Source organism: Notolepis coatsorum (genome assembly GCF_963971535.1).
Source record: "Notolepis coatsorum genome assembly, chromosome: 20".
In the NCBI taxonomy this organism is placed as follows: domain Eukaryota; kingdom Metazoa; phylum Chordata; class Actinopteri; order Aulopiformes; family Paralepididae; genus Notolepis; species Notolepis coatsorum.
In genome coordinates, this window is record NC_140184.1 from 33,263,864 (window position 1) to 33,281,254 (window position 17,391).

Sequence of the window (17,391 nt, forward strand, 5' to 3'; positions counted from 1 at the left end):
ATGAGACACTAGTTGTTGAGGTCATCAGACACTAGTTGTTGAGTCCATCAGACACTAGTTGTTGAGGTCATGAGACACTAGTTGTTGAGTCCATCAGACACTAGTTGTTGAGGTCATCAGACACTAGTTGTTGAGGTCATGAGACACTATGTTGAGGCCATCAGACACTAGTTGTTGAGGTCATGAGACAGTTGTTTATTTCTTCTTTGTGAAGCACTTTGTGAATGCTCTGTGAAAGGTTATATACTAAATAAACTTGACTTACATACTTACTAAGTGAAGTGTTAAAAAAATATATAATAATAAAAAGACTATATGATATGCATGAGATAATTGAACCACTGCATTGATCTGTAAAATTGGAATAAAAATTAGTGTGTTTATTTATGTATTTAATTTGATAATGTATCATAAAAACATGAACCATGAATCATTATGTAGCAGGGTGGATTATCCCTATACTTTATGAGAGTAGATGTACACTGTCACCAGGTAGTAGGAACGCAGCGGATCTGAGTCCAACTGAATCCCAGACTTTAGTGCAGGAGTATTAGGGTGGAGCCTTAGCCGAGGGAGTGGATGGGGCCTAGGATTTACTAACCTAGGGGTAGTGCGCTGGTCCTTCTTGCCCTCCAGGGCGACGGCAGTAGTGATAGATGGTGTACTTTCTCCCCAAAGCAGTACCTTTCCTTGCTGATGAGCAGAGACCTGTCTCAATGATGCCTAGGCAGGGGGTGGGCAGGGTGCGATCCACGGGGTGAGCTGGGTGAGCTATTGCTCCCCTAGATCAGACATCAGCTCCCCTGGGGGTCTCTAAAGCTCCCCTGGGGGTCTCTAAATTACTGAAAATAAATGCTACTTTTGCCATGCATTTCTCATTTTTCTGTAATTTTCTGTATCATCATCGTGTATAATAATAAACGTATGCTATTTTGGATGTATGATTAATGATTTGCGCACTAATTCACACACGTATTATGGCAACATGCATGCTATTCTTGCAATTACCATTCGGAGCGCGGCGGCGCTGCAGCCTGCACGCACGGCACAAATCAAACTTGACCCGCACGTTGTAACCTGTGACTTGTTGACAGTGATAGTTTTGACAGGTAAATAAGGTCATTCAGGAATGGATAATGTCTAAACGAAAAATGCAACAAGTAACAAGCCTAACCAATTTTGGTTTCACGATGAAAGTGAAGCAGTCAATGGACTTGACAGAGCAGCAGGAGGCGGGATCGATCTACAGGCGACACCGTTACACCTGCTGCTGCTGCTGCTGCTGCCCGGTGCTGCTGCCCGGTGACCGTGCCGGCGGCTGCTGCGGTCGTATCAGAACAGGAGTCTGAGAGATATCACGAGATACTGTAGACAGTGTTGGATCTATCATCTATCTAACTAAATGGATACTTTTTTTTATCATGGAATGTGCTGTGCAAGACGGCCGGACCACAACTACATCAACAAGTGAGTTAATTGTCTATTATGTGTTCTGTAGTTATTGAAACTGATTGAATATCTGACAGGATTCAAGAGGTTTATGTATACATACACTACACAAGGCCTACTAAAGGCTACAGTAACGTCTGCGATCACATTCCGACTCCCCCCTGCGCGGCGCACCCCCCCCACCCAAAGACCATGCTATGGTTCGCACACTGGGGGTGGGGAAAGGGTTAAACAATAAAATGCATTACCCGGGCAGAAAAGGGTTAAGACAACAGACTCAGTAACAGACACACACACAGTGCTCCCATTCAGTGTTCTTTACTGACGAATTGATCTGGTTCTTAACACAACTGCAACAATTATCAAAAGGCACCATGAGCAAAGCTCTTCCCGCTTACACAACCCAATAAATACAGCTCTTCCCACACCAGTCAATACACAGTAATGGGACCTGTCCCTTTAAGGGTTGAAATGCTAGGCACCTAGTGCTCTCACTCCACAGTGGAGAACCAAAGCTCTTCCCACACTAGTCAAGATACAGTAAAGACACCTGCCCTATAAGGGGTTAAATACCTGTTCTTGCACCCGTAGATGGGGGGTTAGGAGAGTTAGAGGGAGAGGGGTATGGGCTACTGAATGGGAATTGTATAAAGGAACACACGTTATTATTACACTCAAAAGAAATTAACAGTGGGCCCACGTTAGCAAATAAAAGTCCTATCTAAAGCCGGCTTTTCCCCCAAAACAATAAATGGTCGGGGCACCCCTAGACACTGCTGCCAGCGTTAGTTCAAAGCACCGTTTATCTTTGCCCTTAGAGAGCCTGCGCCACACAGTGGAAATGTCTACCGATAAAGCTCCAGTAATCGAAGCGCCGCTGTACTTATCCAAAACGGCGGGCCTGCTCTCACCACCAACCGTCCGGGTGGTAAGATGGCCGTTGTGAGATCCCGCGATAACAGGCAGCGGGGCGGGGTAGACGCTGGGGCAGGTGACTGCTGGGGCAACGGCTTGGAGGAGCTGGAGGAGCGTGCAGTGTAGTGACGTCCGCTGCTGGCTGAAGGGGCGGGCCGACACGCGGGCTAAACTGTGGTGCTAGCCTAAACAAAGCTAAGCTGTGGGTCGTGGTGAACCCCCTGTCATGGCGCCTATACACAGCTAACGCAAGGTGGACGATATCTACCACCTGGTCTTCGGCATTCGCTCGTCTGCTGGTGCATTCACAATGTCTCTTCCGCATTAACCAAGCGCTAAACTACCGCATACTTCTAGGATAACCGGCTTTGTAACTGAGTTTATCTCTCGCGTGCTGAATCTCCGGAGCTCCCGTTCTCTGCGTCTTCCTCCCTCTGTGGAAAACGATGAAGAGGAAGCCCCTCCCTTGGCACCGCGCTCTGAACCCATTCTTCTTCACTTGTGTCTCCCTGCCCAACGTGACCACCAGCGCCCCTGGCGGCACCTGTATCCTGTCCCACTATGAAGCGTCGATGTTAGGATAGGGAGAATCAAAGAGAGCAGAAAGTTAAGTGTCAATGTCAGGGTAGGGATGATCAAGAGCGGTCAGCCGGTTACACAACGTCCTCGTGAACACAGGGAATGCAAAGGATTAGCGTTAGACACATTGAATAATAGTCATACATTTTCAGGTGTCTACAATTAAATAATAGGTGTGGGACCTAAAGAGGGCTTAACAGTTGGCAAGGTATTGTTCAATACATTATAAGAATGCACACACTCTCCAATTTGTTTTTCTCAATTGGTGCAGGTATCATAAGTGTGACGTAAAAGCAAAAAAAAGCAAACATTACAGCAATAGCAATAGTGTGCAGTAATCTGTCTTCTGCTGTGTCATCTATCATTGGCTGATATACATCTATGCTGCTACACCTATGATGTCATTCATATCTGTGTGTGAAATTACCATGTGGCCATGATGACGTGTCATGCATCTGTTTTGCATCCCCAGTGTTCATATCCCACCTAAAAACCCACCTGTTCACACTTGCCTTCACGCAACACGGCCCTGCTCCCAAGTAACCCACCCCTGACTCTTTTCTTTTAAGCCACAGTTATATAGCGTACTGGCCTCGCGTCTCGCTCTTCGCCATACCGAGATATATCCTTATCTCTAGTACCTACTGTACTTCATTAACTAAAACAATGCACCAGTGGAGGTTTCTCTATGACAACACGTAAAACACAAATTCACTCATAATTCATAATTATTATTAAATACTACTATATATATATATATATATTTTTTTTTAATAATAATTATTATAATTTTTTATTATAAATGTTTTCCTCTGTAAAAAAAAAATGCCAGTGAATTTTTTTCTTCTTCAAAAATGGCCAAAATTGACAGCTCTGAGCAGGCCTGCACTGCAGTAATGCCTGCAGTAATTATTCGTGCAGAATAACTGCACAGGTTGACCCAGGGTTAAATAAATAATAAATAATAGCCAATCAAAATAGGCTATTAATGTCATCTAAGCACGGTCTGTGCATTTAAACTCTTGCCATTGAATGGAGGATTGAATGATTGACAGCCCTTGACATCCAATACACGGAGGTTGAATGATTGGCAGCCTTGCAAATCCAATCAGAGTATGGCTCCTACGACTGCAGCTCTGTAGTTACACAGCTGTTTCTCTCCTCGCGGGATTGATTGATTGATTGAAATTTGTATTAACAGAGCACTGAGAGCAGCCACGTTCGAAACCTCTATATTAGTGTATCTAACATTTAGCACTTTAATAGCGGGACATTTACTGAGGACCAGCACAACACACATGTGGATATTATGATTTAACAAGTCTATCTGTCCAGGAGGATGACAACATTATTGCAGGTACTGTAAGCATAAGCAGGCAGCCAGTTTCTAGCTTGGATGCTAATAACTACTAACGTTATCATGCTAGCTTGGATGCTAACTAACATAATTAAGCTGGTCATGGTTCATGGTGAGCTGTTTATGTTATAACGAGACAGCAAATGAATGAATGAATGAAAACTTTATTTGGGTGAATCGCTTGGGTGACTGACCACCTGAGTGACCACCTGTCGGGACAGTGGATTTCGACAGCATCCTCACGCAAATGAAGGATCGATTAGATCACAAAAGACTGCTGTTTGCTGCATTGCTGGATTTGCAACTACAGAGGAGGTCATTGAATGTTTCATCAGAAAAGACCGAAGGATGGATTTCATTTACAAGGAGCGACAGGGACACTATTTCCTCCTAAGAAGTAACGTCGTCAATGGTGAGTGATTTTTTTTTTTAATATTTAGTAGCTGTGAGGGGCGGGTCTGTGTTGATTATGATTTAATTGGCTGTATTCTCTCTCTGCGTTGGTATGCGTTCTGCCTTTCTGTGGTATAACGAGCGATTTCTTTTGGTCCGCCGTGGCCCCCTCCCTCCCTCCCTCCCTCCCTCCTCCTCCTCCTCCTCCTCCTCCTCCTCCTCCTCCTCCTCCTCCTCCTCCTCCTCCTCCTCCTCTTCCTCTCTCTCCTCCCCTCCTCCTCCTCCTCTCCTCTCCTCTCCTCCTCTCCTCTCCCTCTCCTCTCTCCTCTCCCTCTCCTCGCTCCTCTCCTCTCCCTCTCCTCTCCTCTCCTCTCCTTAATCAGAGTTGCCAATGCTATAGGTCTATATGACAGGCGTTGTACTCTTAAACAGTAATGTATATCTGTAGATCTGGTATGTCATAAATGTCTGGATGTAGCAGTACTGTCTATATATCTGTATGTCATATATAGATGTAGCAGTACTGTCTATCTGTATGTCATGTTATGATGAATTGAAAATGGGGGACCCTGATGTAAACAAGACGAAAGTCTTTCTCTGGTCTGCATCCGCTTAACAATTGTGTGTATTGAGCCGTACTGTATTGTACCCATTCTGCAATCTATAAAGTTTTCATTCATTCATTCATTCATTCATTCATTCATTCATTCATTCATTCATTCATTCATTCATTGTCCTTGTGTTACATAAAACCCATCTGTGGCCTCGTGCAGAGGAAGGTGGTAAATACATGTTAAGATATTCCAATGTACAGTTTTGCATACCATTGACTCAGAATCTGTTTTATTGAAATCGTCACAGCAGTATAGTTTGTTTATACTTCAGAAGTATGATATTTAAACATGGTCCCCAAAATGAATGGAAGCGAATGAGGAGCCTGACACCTGGGTGGAATGGGGGTGTTGCAGTGTTGGGGATGTTTAAAAAATATAATTTAATATATAATATAATATAATAATTTGTGCTTCACCTAAAAATTTGGTCAGCAGCCTCCACTGCAATGAACCCATGCACTTGACCAGGCCCCGCCCCAGTGTCCCCCTATAAGACACCGGACATGGTCATACTCGCCCTTCCTCTTTTTTCCGTTTCCATCATGGACGCTGCAGTGCACTCCATGAACTAGTTGTTATGAAATGCAGAGAGAAATTGAACAATGTTGGGTTTTCGCCGGAGACACTATTTCCTCCTAAGAAGTAACGTCGTCAATGGTGAGTGATTTTTTTTTTTAATATTTAGTAGCTGTGAGGGGCGGGTCTGTGTTGATTATGATTTAATTGGCTGTATTCTCTCTCTGCGTTGGTATGCGTTCTGCCTTTCTGTGGTATAACGAGCGATTTCTTTTGGTCCGCCGTGGCCCCCTCCCTCCCTCCCTCCCTCCCTCCTCCTCCTCCTCCTCCTCCTCCTCCTCCTCCTCCTCCTCCTCCTCCTCCTCCTCCTCCTCCTCTTCCTCTCTCTCCTCCCCTCCTCCTCCTCCTCTCCTCTCCTCTCCTCCTCTCCTCTCCCTCTCCTCTCTCCTCTCCCTCTCCTCGCTCCTCTCCTCTCCCTCTCCTCTCCTCTCCTCTCCTTAATCAGAGTTGCCAATGCTATAGGTCTATATGACAGGCGTTGTACTCTTAAACAGTAATGTATATCTGTAGATCTGGTATGTCATAAATGTCTGGATGTAGCAGTACTGTCTATATATCTGTATGTCATATATAGATGTAGCAGTACTGTCTATCTGTATGTCATGTTATGATGAATTGAAAATGGGGGACCCTGATGTAAACAAGACGAAAGTCTTTCTCTGGTCTGCATCCGCTTAACAATTGTGTGTATTGAGCCGTACTGTATTGTACCCATTCTGCAATCTATAAAGTTTTCATTCATTCATTCATTCATTCATTCATTCATTCATTCATTCATTCATTCATTCATTGTCCTTGTGTTACATAAAACCCATCTGTGGCCTCGTGCAGAGGAAGGTGGTAAATACATGTTAAGATATTCCAATGTACAGTTTTGCATACCATTGACTCAGAATCTGTTTTATTGAAATCGTCACAGCAGTATAGTTTGTTTATACTTCAGAAGTATGATATTTAAACATGGTCCCCAAAATGAATGGAAGCGAATGAGGAGCCTGACACCTGGGTGGAATGGGGGTGTTGCAGTGTTGGGGATGTTTAAAAAATATAATTTAATATATAATATAATATAATAATTTGTGCTTCACCTAAAAATTTGGTCAGCAGCCTCCACTGCAATGAACCCATGCACTTGACCAGGCCCCGCCCCAGTGTCCCCCTATAAGACACCGGACATGGTCATACTCGCCCTTCCTCTTTTTTCCGTTTCCATCATGGACGCTGCAGTGCACTCCATGAACTAGTTGTTATGAAATGCAGAGAGAAATTGAACAATGTTGGGTTTTCGCCGGAGATTTGCCAGCCCCTGGAATCTTCTCGGCACGTTCTAACGGCGCGTCGGGCCTGTCCTGGGGTTTCCTCGTCTTCTGACAGCGGATCGAGGGACGTTGCGCGACGGTTAGCTGTCGGGCTACGTCGCGCTCAGGTAGGGCCTGCACCACCAGGCATTAATGCTGGCGTTAGTGATACTGCGCGCAAGGGGCAGGATATCTGGGTAAATGTGACTCTGAGTTGGACGTTTTCCCAGCTATCCTGGAGCGCGCGGCTAATGCTAATGCTTCGATGCTGGGTCACTGTTCTGTTGTTCCCCGCTGTGGGCTGTCACCACTTTTCCCTCCTCTTAACCGGTTCATTGATGAAGGTCAGTCGGTAGCTAATGTGGGGGGTTTTGCTGAGGCTTATTTACCCTTTATATGGGTGAATGGGCTGACAACAGGGCGCAAGGCAGGTGTACCCTGGCTTGAGAGCCAGGTAGCATCGATCCTTTGCCCTGGCAGGGTTGAACGGTGTCCCACCCAGAAGCCGACGCCTGAGGGCGAGACGGCCCGGCAGGTGGCAGTATGGACTGATGATGTTTATACCGCCACAGGATGGAATTTAGCAGCGGCCAGTGTCATTGCTCAGCTGACTGTTTTTCTGTCCACATTGGTGTCAGGTAGTGGGGCTGCAGGGCCAGCCGACGCTGAAAACATTGCGCGTGTTTTTGTGGTTATAGAACTCTTGAATCAGTCGCAAGCTATAACCGCAGGGAGGATCAGGATGCTATCAACTCTTATTCATAGGCATCTCTGGTTGGAGCAGTCTTCCCTTGGGGAAGAGGAAAGGTTTCTTCTCCTTAGGGCTCCTCTTTCCGTGGAGGGACTCTTTTGTCGTTCTGCGGAAACGCGGGCGGTATTTGACCTGGGCCCCACACCGCCTTGCACCATGCAGCCAGAGGTGAGAGCACGGCCTCGTCAACGGCTGTGGCGAGGCCCTCGACCAGCGGCAATGTTTCCCCCGCCTGAGGTACCCTGGGCACAACGTCAACAGGTGACCGCAAGGCCGACAGCCTTGGCGGCCGAGGGATCGGCTACATTAGATGAGCACGCCCTAAAAAACCGTCGCCGTCCAGTTGTGTGCAGCTCGCTCTCCGGTCACTCCCCCCCCCCCAACACCAGCGGGATAAGGGCTCTGATTTGTTTCCTTTGGCTGCGGGCCGCGTGTCTTCAATGAAGCGCAAGCGGCCCCACGTTTCGCTTCTCATGGGGACAGGGGCTGACACCCAGTTGATGGCTGAGACTGGGTCTGTCCGTGAGAATGTTGTGCTGTCACGTGGCTCCCTCGCCACGCGTTCTGCGTCTGCGATTGGTGAGCCTGGTGTTACGTCTGTCAACTACAAAGGTTGTCAGCAGGGGGACTCGAGGCCTCTTCAGGCTTAGCGCGGGTTTCCCCGACCTCGCCTTCGCCAGGCCGGGTATCACGTTGGTGTCTCCCACTCCCGGAAGACCGGCAGTTGTCTGGCAGGCGCGCGTGATTTGGGTGGTAGTAATATCACTGCAGGGCTACGGTGTGTAGGAACCCACCCTATGTAGAACAATTCCTCAGCAGTCCATGCTGGAGGGGTGTTCAGTGGGGGAGCTTTTGTAACCTGGTATGATGTCAGCTTCTCCCGTATCAAACCGTCCCTTTCTGTCGGGGCCCCCCCTTGGGTGCGATTGCCTCGTGGGTAGTGTCAGGGACCAATGTCCCGACTCCACGGAAAGCTCTGCTTGCACGGTTAGCGGGTCCAGGGTTGGCTACGCACAGCGGGCAGGACCGGGCCGCCTATCTCCAAATGGCGGCGGGTGCGCTTTGAGAGTACCATCACATATGGCTACAGCAGTGGGGTCCTACTAATCACCCCAAAGTACCAGAAAATACCCCAAAATACCCCAAAAAAAATACCCCAAAGTATACCCCAAAATACCAGAAAATACCCCAAAATACCCCAAAATACCCCAAAGTATACCCCAAAGTACCAGAAAATACCCCAAAATACCCCAAAATACCCCAATTATACCCCAAATACCAGAAAATACCCCAAAATACCCCAAAGTACCCCAAAATACCCCAAAATACCCCAAATTACCCCAAAATACCCCAAAGTATACCCCAAAGTACCAGAAAATACCAGAAAATACCCCAAAATACCCTAAAATACCCCAAAGTATACCCCAAAGTACCAGGAAATACCAGAAAATACCCCAAAATACCCCAAAATACCATAAAATACCCCAAAGTATACCCCAAAGTACCAGAAAATACCCCAAAGTACACCAAAATACCCAAAAGTATACCCCAAAGTACCAGAAAATACCAGAAAAGACCCCAAAGTACCCCAAAATACCCCAAAGTATACCCCAAAGTACCAGAAAATACCAGAAAATACCCCAAAATACCCTAAAATACCCCAAAGTATACCCCAAAGTACCAGAAAATACCCCAAAATACCCCAAAATACCATAAAATACCCCAAAGTATACCCCAAAGTACCAGAAAATACCAGAAAATACCCCAAAATACCCTAAAATACCCCAAAGTATACCCCAAAGTACCAGAAAATACCCCCAAAATACCCCAAAGTACCCCAAAATACCCCAAAGTATACCCCAAAGTACCAGAAAATACCCCAAAATACCCCAAAGTACCCCAAATAGTGTGTAATAGTAGTAATAGTGTGTAATAGTGTAATAGTGTAATAGTGTGTAATAGTGTAATAGTGTGTAATAGTGTAATAGTGTGTAATAGTGTAATAGTGGCGGAGACCCTGATCCACTCATTTGTCACCTCCCGGTTGGACTATTGTAATGGAGTCCTGTTCGGGGTACCCAGCAAAGCCCTGGACAGGCTCCAGTATGTCCAGAACTCAGCTGCCAGGGTTCTCACTCACACCAAGCCCTGGCAGCACATCACCCCCACCCTCATCCATCTCCACTGGCTTCCAGTCAGGTTCCGCATCACCTTCAAACTCCTGCTCCTCACCTACAAATCCCTCCATGCCCTCGCCCCCCGGTACCTGTCTGATCTCCTCCACCAGTACACTCCATCCCGGAACCTACGATCCTCTGATCTAGGTCTCCTCTCCATCCCTCGCACCAGGTTACGGACTTTTGGGGACAGAGCCTTCAGCGTGGCGTCCCCTACCCTCTGGAACTCTCTCCCCCCCGAAATCCGCAACGCCCCAACCCTGGACACCTTCAAATCCGCTCTAAAAACACACCTCTTCACCAAGGCTTTCCCCATCAGTTAGTTTTAGATTAAATTAGGTCCATTATCCCCTACTTTCCCTCATCCCCTCTTCCCCCCCCCCTACTTTCCTTGCCCTATTTTTTGTCCTGATTGTAAAGCGACCTTGGGTTCTATGAAAGGCGCTATATAAATTTGATTTATTATTATTATTATTATTATTATTATTATTATTATTATTATAGTGTGTAAAAGCGTAATAGTGTGCTAGTGTAATAGTGTAATAGTGTGTAATTAAAATAGTGTGTAATAGTGTAATAGTGTGTAAAAGTGTAATAGTGTGCTAGTGTAATAGTGTAATAGTGTGTAATAGTGTAATAGTGTAATAGTGTGCTAGTGTGTAATAGTGTAATAGTGTGTAATAGTGTAATAGTGTGTAATAGTGTGTAATAGTGTGTAATAGTGTAATAGTGTAATAGTGTAATAGTGTGTAATAGTGTAATAGTGTAATAGTGTGTAATAGTGTAATAGTGTGTAATAGTGTAATAGTGTGCTAGTGTAATAGTGTGTAATAGTGTGCTAGTGTAATATTGTAATAGTGTGCTAGTGTGCTAGTGTGTAATAGTGTAATAGTGTAATAGTGTGTAATAGTGTAATAGTGTGTAATAGTGTAATAGTGTGTAATAGTGTAATAGTGTAATTTTGTGTAATAATGTGTAATAGTGTAATAGTGTGTAATAGTGTAATAGTGTGTAATAGTGTAATAGTGTAATAGTGTGTAATAGTGTAATAGTGTGTAATAGTGTAATAGACACTATTACACTATTACACACTATTACACTATTACACTATTACACTATTACACACTATTACACTATTACACACTAGCACACTATTACACTATTACACTATTACACTAGCACACTATTACACTATTACACACTATTACACTAGCACACTATTACACTATTACACACTATTACACACTATTACACTATTACACTATTACACACCATTACACTATTACACTATTACACTATTACACTATTACACTGTTACACACTATTACACTATTACACACTAGCACACTATTACACACTAGCACACTATTACACTATTACACTATTACACTAATACACTATTACACTATTACACACTATTACACACTATTACACTAGCACACTATTACACTATTACACACTATTACACTATTACATACTATTACACTATTACACTATTACACACTATTACACTATTACACACTATTACACTATTACACTATTACACTATTACACTATTACACACTATTCCACTATTACACACTATTACACTATTACACACCATTACACTATTACACTATTACACACTATTACACACTATTACACTAGCACACTATTACTCTATTACACACTATTACACTATTACACAAAATTACACTATTACACTATTACACACTATTACACTATTACACTATTAAACTCTATTACACTATTACACTATTACACACTATTACACTATTACACACTATTACACTATTACACACTATTACACTATTACACTATTACCCTATTACACACTATTACACACTATTACACAAAATTACACTATTACACTATTACACTATTATACACTATTACACTATTACACACTATTACACTAGCACACTATTACACTATTACACACTATTACACTATTACACTATTACACTATTACACACTATTACACAAAATTACACTATTACACACTATTACACTATTACACTATTACACTATTACACACTATTACACTATTACACTAGCACACTATTACACTATTACACACTATTACACTATTACACACTATTACACTATTACACACTATTACACAAAATTACACTATTACACTATTACACACTATTACACTATTACACACGATTACACTATTACACTATTACACACTATTACACTATTACACACTATTACACACTATTACACAAAATTACACTATTACACTATTACACACTATTACACTATTACACACTATTACACTATTACACTATTACACTAGCACACTATTACACTATTACACACTATTACACTATTACACTATTACACACTATTACACACTATTACACTATTACACATTATTACACTATTACACTATTACACTATTACACACTATTACACTATTACACTATTACACACCATTACACTATTACACTAGCACACTATTACACTATTACACACTATTACACTATTACACACTATTACACTATTACACTATTACACTATTACACACTATTACACTATTACACTATTACACTATTACACACTAGCACACTATTACACGATTACACTATTACACTAGCACACTATTACACACTATTACACACTATTACACTATTACACTAGCACACTATTACACTGTTACACTATTACACACTATTACACTATTACACACTATTACACTATTACACTATTACACACTATTACAGTATTACAGTATTACACTATTACACACTATTACACTATTACACACTATTACACTATTACACACTATTACACTTACACAAAATGTGCACATTTTAGTTTCTCATTTTAGGTATTTTAAGATAAGATAAGATAAGATAAGATATTCCTTTATTAATCCCCTTGGGGAAATTCATAGTTTTGTGGTACTTAGTGGTATATTTACAGGCACTTTGGGGTATTTTGGGATATGTTGGGGTATTTTGGGGTACTTTGGGGTATTTTGGGGTATATTCTGGTATTTTCTGGTACTTTGGGGTATACTTTGGGGTATTTTGGGGTACTTTAGGGTATTTTGGGGTATTTTCTGGTATTTTCTGGTACTTTGGGGTATACTTTGGGGTATTTTAGGGTATTTTGGGGTATTTTGGGGTATTTTCTGGTACTTTGGGGTATACCTTGGGGTATTTTATGGTATTTTGGGGTATTTTGGGGTATTTTCTGGTATTTTCTGGTACTTTGGGGTATACTTTGGGGTATTTTCTGGTATTTTGGGGTATTTTGGGATATTTTGCAGTATTTTGGGGTATACTTTGGGGTATTTTGGGGTATTTTGGGGTATTTTGGGGTATTTTCTGGTACTTTGGGGTGATTAGTAGGACCCCAGCAGTGCCGTATGTCGACGTGGATGGAGAGAACGTTGAGGCGGGGGCTTGTGTTGCAGTTTGCACAACCCCACCCTCCGTTTTCAGGTTTGGTGCAGACCTTGTTGTCAGGGTCAGCAGCAGTGACAGCTCTGGCCGACGAGATCCAATCTCTGTTGGCGAAGCAAGCCATAGTTGTGGTCCCATGGGAGGACACGATGTGTGGCGTGGCGTCTACTCCCGGTATTTTCTGGTGCCCAAAAAATCGGGAGGTGTCAGACCTATACTGGACCTGTCCGCGTTCAATCGTCAATGTGGCGAGACGGTTCAGAATGTTGACCGTCAAACACCTGCTAAGCGCTGTCAGGGTGGGAGACTGGTTCACCTCCATAGACCTGAAGGATGCGTATTTTCACATCCCGATTTTCCCTCCTCACAGGAAATTCCTACGCTTCCTGTTTCAGGGTGTGGCGTACGAATACCAGAGGCTGCCGTTCGGCTACTCTCTGGCCCCCCGCACATTCACCAAGTGCGTAGAGACCGCGCTGGAGCCTCTACGTCGTCAGGGGATACGAATTATTTTCTATCTCGACGACATTCTGCTCAGCTGGTCGGAGGAGGTCGCCAGGTCTCATATACCAGGCTGGTGGTGGAATTCCTCACCAAGCTGGGTTTTTCTGTGAACTGGAAGAAGAGTACGCCTCTTCCCAGTCAACAGGTGGAGTACTTGGGCTTGGTTCTAAGCTCAAGGCCCATGAGGGCAACCCTCTCGAAGCAGCGGCGAGTGGCTATCCTCGACGCGCTCAGGAGGCTCCGTCCTGGCAGGACGGTTGCGGCGCTGTATGTGATGCGCCTGCTCAGTATGATGGCATCTGCTCACTCTGTGGTCCCTCTTGGCCTCCTCTTCATGAGGAGGATACAGAGGTGGTTTTCCAGTATGGGGATAGACCTGGTGATAGGCAAGTGTAAATGTTTGAAGGTTCCCTTGTCAATACTGGGGGATCTCGACTACTGGAGGAGGCCTGGTACCCTCACCAGCGGGGTCTCCATGGGCGGCAGGCGGTCACACGTCACGGTCTTCACCGGCGCCTCCCTCACGGGATGGGGGGGGACGTGTCGGACCAACGCAATGGGGGGCAGCTGGACAGTCCATGCTGCCCGGTCTGCAACGCACATCAATGTGTTGGAATTGAAGGCGGTCCTCCTGGTCCTCAAGCGGCTCGGCCACTTGGTGGTGGGCGAGCACGTGTTGGTCAGGACGGACAACACGACGACAGCGTCGTATATCAACAGACTTTGATTGATTGATTGATTGAAAAGTTTATTAACAGATTGCAGGATGGGTACAGTACAGTACAGCTTAATACATACAATTGTTAAGGGGATGCAGACCAGAGAAAGACTTTCGTCTTGTTTACATCAGGGCCCCCCATTTTCAATTCATCATATGACACACACGACATACAGATAGACAGTACTGCTACATCTATACATTTATGACATACCAGATTTGCAAATACAGTACTGTTTGTGATACAAAAAGTTTCCAGAAAAAGAGTGTATATACATTTGACATAGAAACTGTACATTGGAGTAGTACGCTCCATCCGTCTGCACCGGGCGGCGTTCGAGCTCTGGCTGTGGGTGTCTCTCAATCTGCGCAGCCTGAGGGCGCTCCACATCCCTGGCAAGGAGAATGTGGGCGCAGATGTGATGTCGCAGGGGGGTCTTCATCTCGACGAGTGGGGACTACGTCCAGACATAGTCAGACAGGTCTGGGACCGCTTCGGGGAAGCCTTGGTGGATCTGTTTGCGAGCAGACAGTCTCACCAGTGCCCCTTGTGGTTCTCGGTCAGTCGGGGGGACAATCCTCCCTTGGGGGTGGATGCCTTCTCGATGTATCCATGGCCGCCCGGGATTCTGTACGCATTTCCCCCCATACATCTGATAGGTCAGTTGTTGGAGCGGATACATCGGGAGCACAGGACCTTGATCCTGATCGCGCGGGACCAGGGCACAGCTGTGTAGTTCCCGGTCCTGATCCAGCTCTTGATAGCCCCGCCGTGGCCTGTTCCTTGGTCGTCGTGGGCCCTCTCTCAGACGCACGTGTCTCTGTGGCAGTTCCCTGTGCTGGGCCAACCGCTGATGGTTTGGCTGTTGAGAGGGTGAGTCTGGAGGGGATGGACCCTTCTGTGGTCGACACCATCCGGAACGTGCATGCTCCCTCCACTATCGCGGTTTACGTGGGTAGGTGGCGTATTTTCCGTATTTTAGTGGTGTAGAGTGGGGGGCTTGGACCCAGTGTCCTGCCCCCTGGAAGCTGTCCTTTCCTTCCTTCAGTCTATTTTGGATAGACTGTCGGCTTCAACGGTGAGGGTATATGCTGCGGCTATATCCTCTTGTCATGTGGGGTTTGAGGGCGTTACGTTGTTCAGCCACCCTCTTGTGAAGGGTTTCCTGCTTGGCGCTCGGCGTCTTAAGCCGGTGGAACGTTCTCTGTCTCCGAGTTGGGACCTCCAACTGGTCCTCGGCCGGTTGTCTGAGGCCCCGTTTGAGCCTCTTGAGCAGGCGTCTTTGGAACAGCTGTCTTTCAAGACTGCATTCCTGCTGGCCATCACCTCCGCTAAGCGCGTGGGTGAGCTGTGTGCTCGGTGCGGCCTGAGTGCTTGTCTATTCGTGTCAATAGCGGTGCGACTCTTATTATGAGGCCTAATCCAGTTTTCGTGCCAAAAAATATCCGGAGCTCTTTTCGCTCCAGGGATATTGTGGTTCAGGCGTTTCATCCGCCTCCTCACGCTGGTGAGTTAGAGGCAAGCATTCACCTGTCGTGTCCCGTCCGGGCTTTGGGGGTTTACCTCAGTCGGACTCAGGACCTCAGGGCTACCGATCAGCTCTTTGTTTGTTACAGTGGCTCTCGCGCTGGTAAGGCACTGTCCAAGCAGCGCCTGTCACATTGGTTGTGCGAGGGCATTGCCCTTTGCTACACGTTGGCTGGGCTGGCCCCCCCTGGGGGTGTCGTGGAGTGGCGGCCTCTGCCGCCTTGTTAGCGGGGGCCTCGGTGGAGGACATCTGTGCTGCGGCCTCCTGGTCCTCCCCGGGTCCCTTCGTTAGGTTTTACCTCATGGACATGACTGGGGGTTCTGTCTCCCAGGCGGTTCTGAGGTCTGGGACCTCCCCTGCGTCCCACCCTTCGGTGGGTTAGCGGGGGTGTGTGGGTGTGTGCCACGGGGTGATGTGTCACACGTGGTCCCGCCTGTGCTGTGCGTTTTTAAGGGTCTCTAGTTCCCTCTTTTTTCGCACTTTGGTGGAGTTGACTGCCGCCCCCTCTTCACTAGGAAGGGCGGGTGGACGGGACTCCCCTCCCCCCTGGTGGTAGGGCTTACGGGTCCTCAGGGGGTACATTTGTCAGGCCACGCATCTGCTCTGCCCCATATCTCGGTATGGCGAAGAGCGAGACGCGAGGCCAGTACGCTATATAACGAAAGGTTATGACTATAACCTAGTTATATGAGTACTGGCTGAGCGTCTCGTTCTTAGCGCGCCCTGAGGTCCCTTGGTTAGGTTTTCCCGAGGAAGGGCGAGTATGACCATGTCCGGTGTCTTATAGGGGCGGGGCCTGGTCAAGTGCATGGGTGCATTGTTTTCGTTAATGAAGTACAGTAGGTACTGGAGATAAGGATATATCTCGGTATGGCGAAGAGCGAGACGCTCAGCCAGTACTCATATAACTAGGTTATAGTCATAACCTTTCGATCCCGTTGTTTTGTTTTGTTGTTTGTTTGTTTTTGTTTGTTTTCTGTTTTTTGTTTGTTAATTTCAACCACTTCATCCAATTGGACAGCACCTTGCTTCCTTTTTTTATCTTATTTGTTTTTTCCTGTTGTTACTATACACAGATATTCATAGTTTTTATTTTTATTTTTTATTATTAT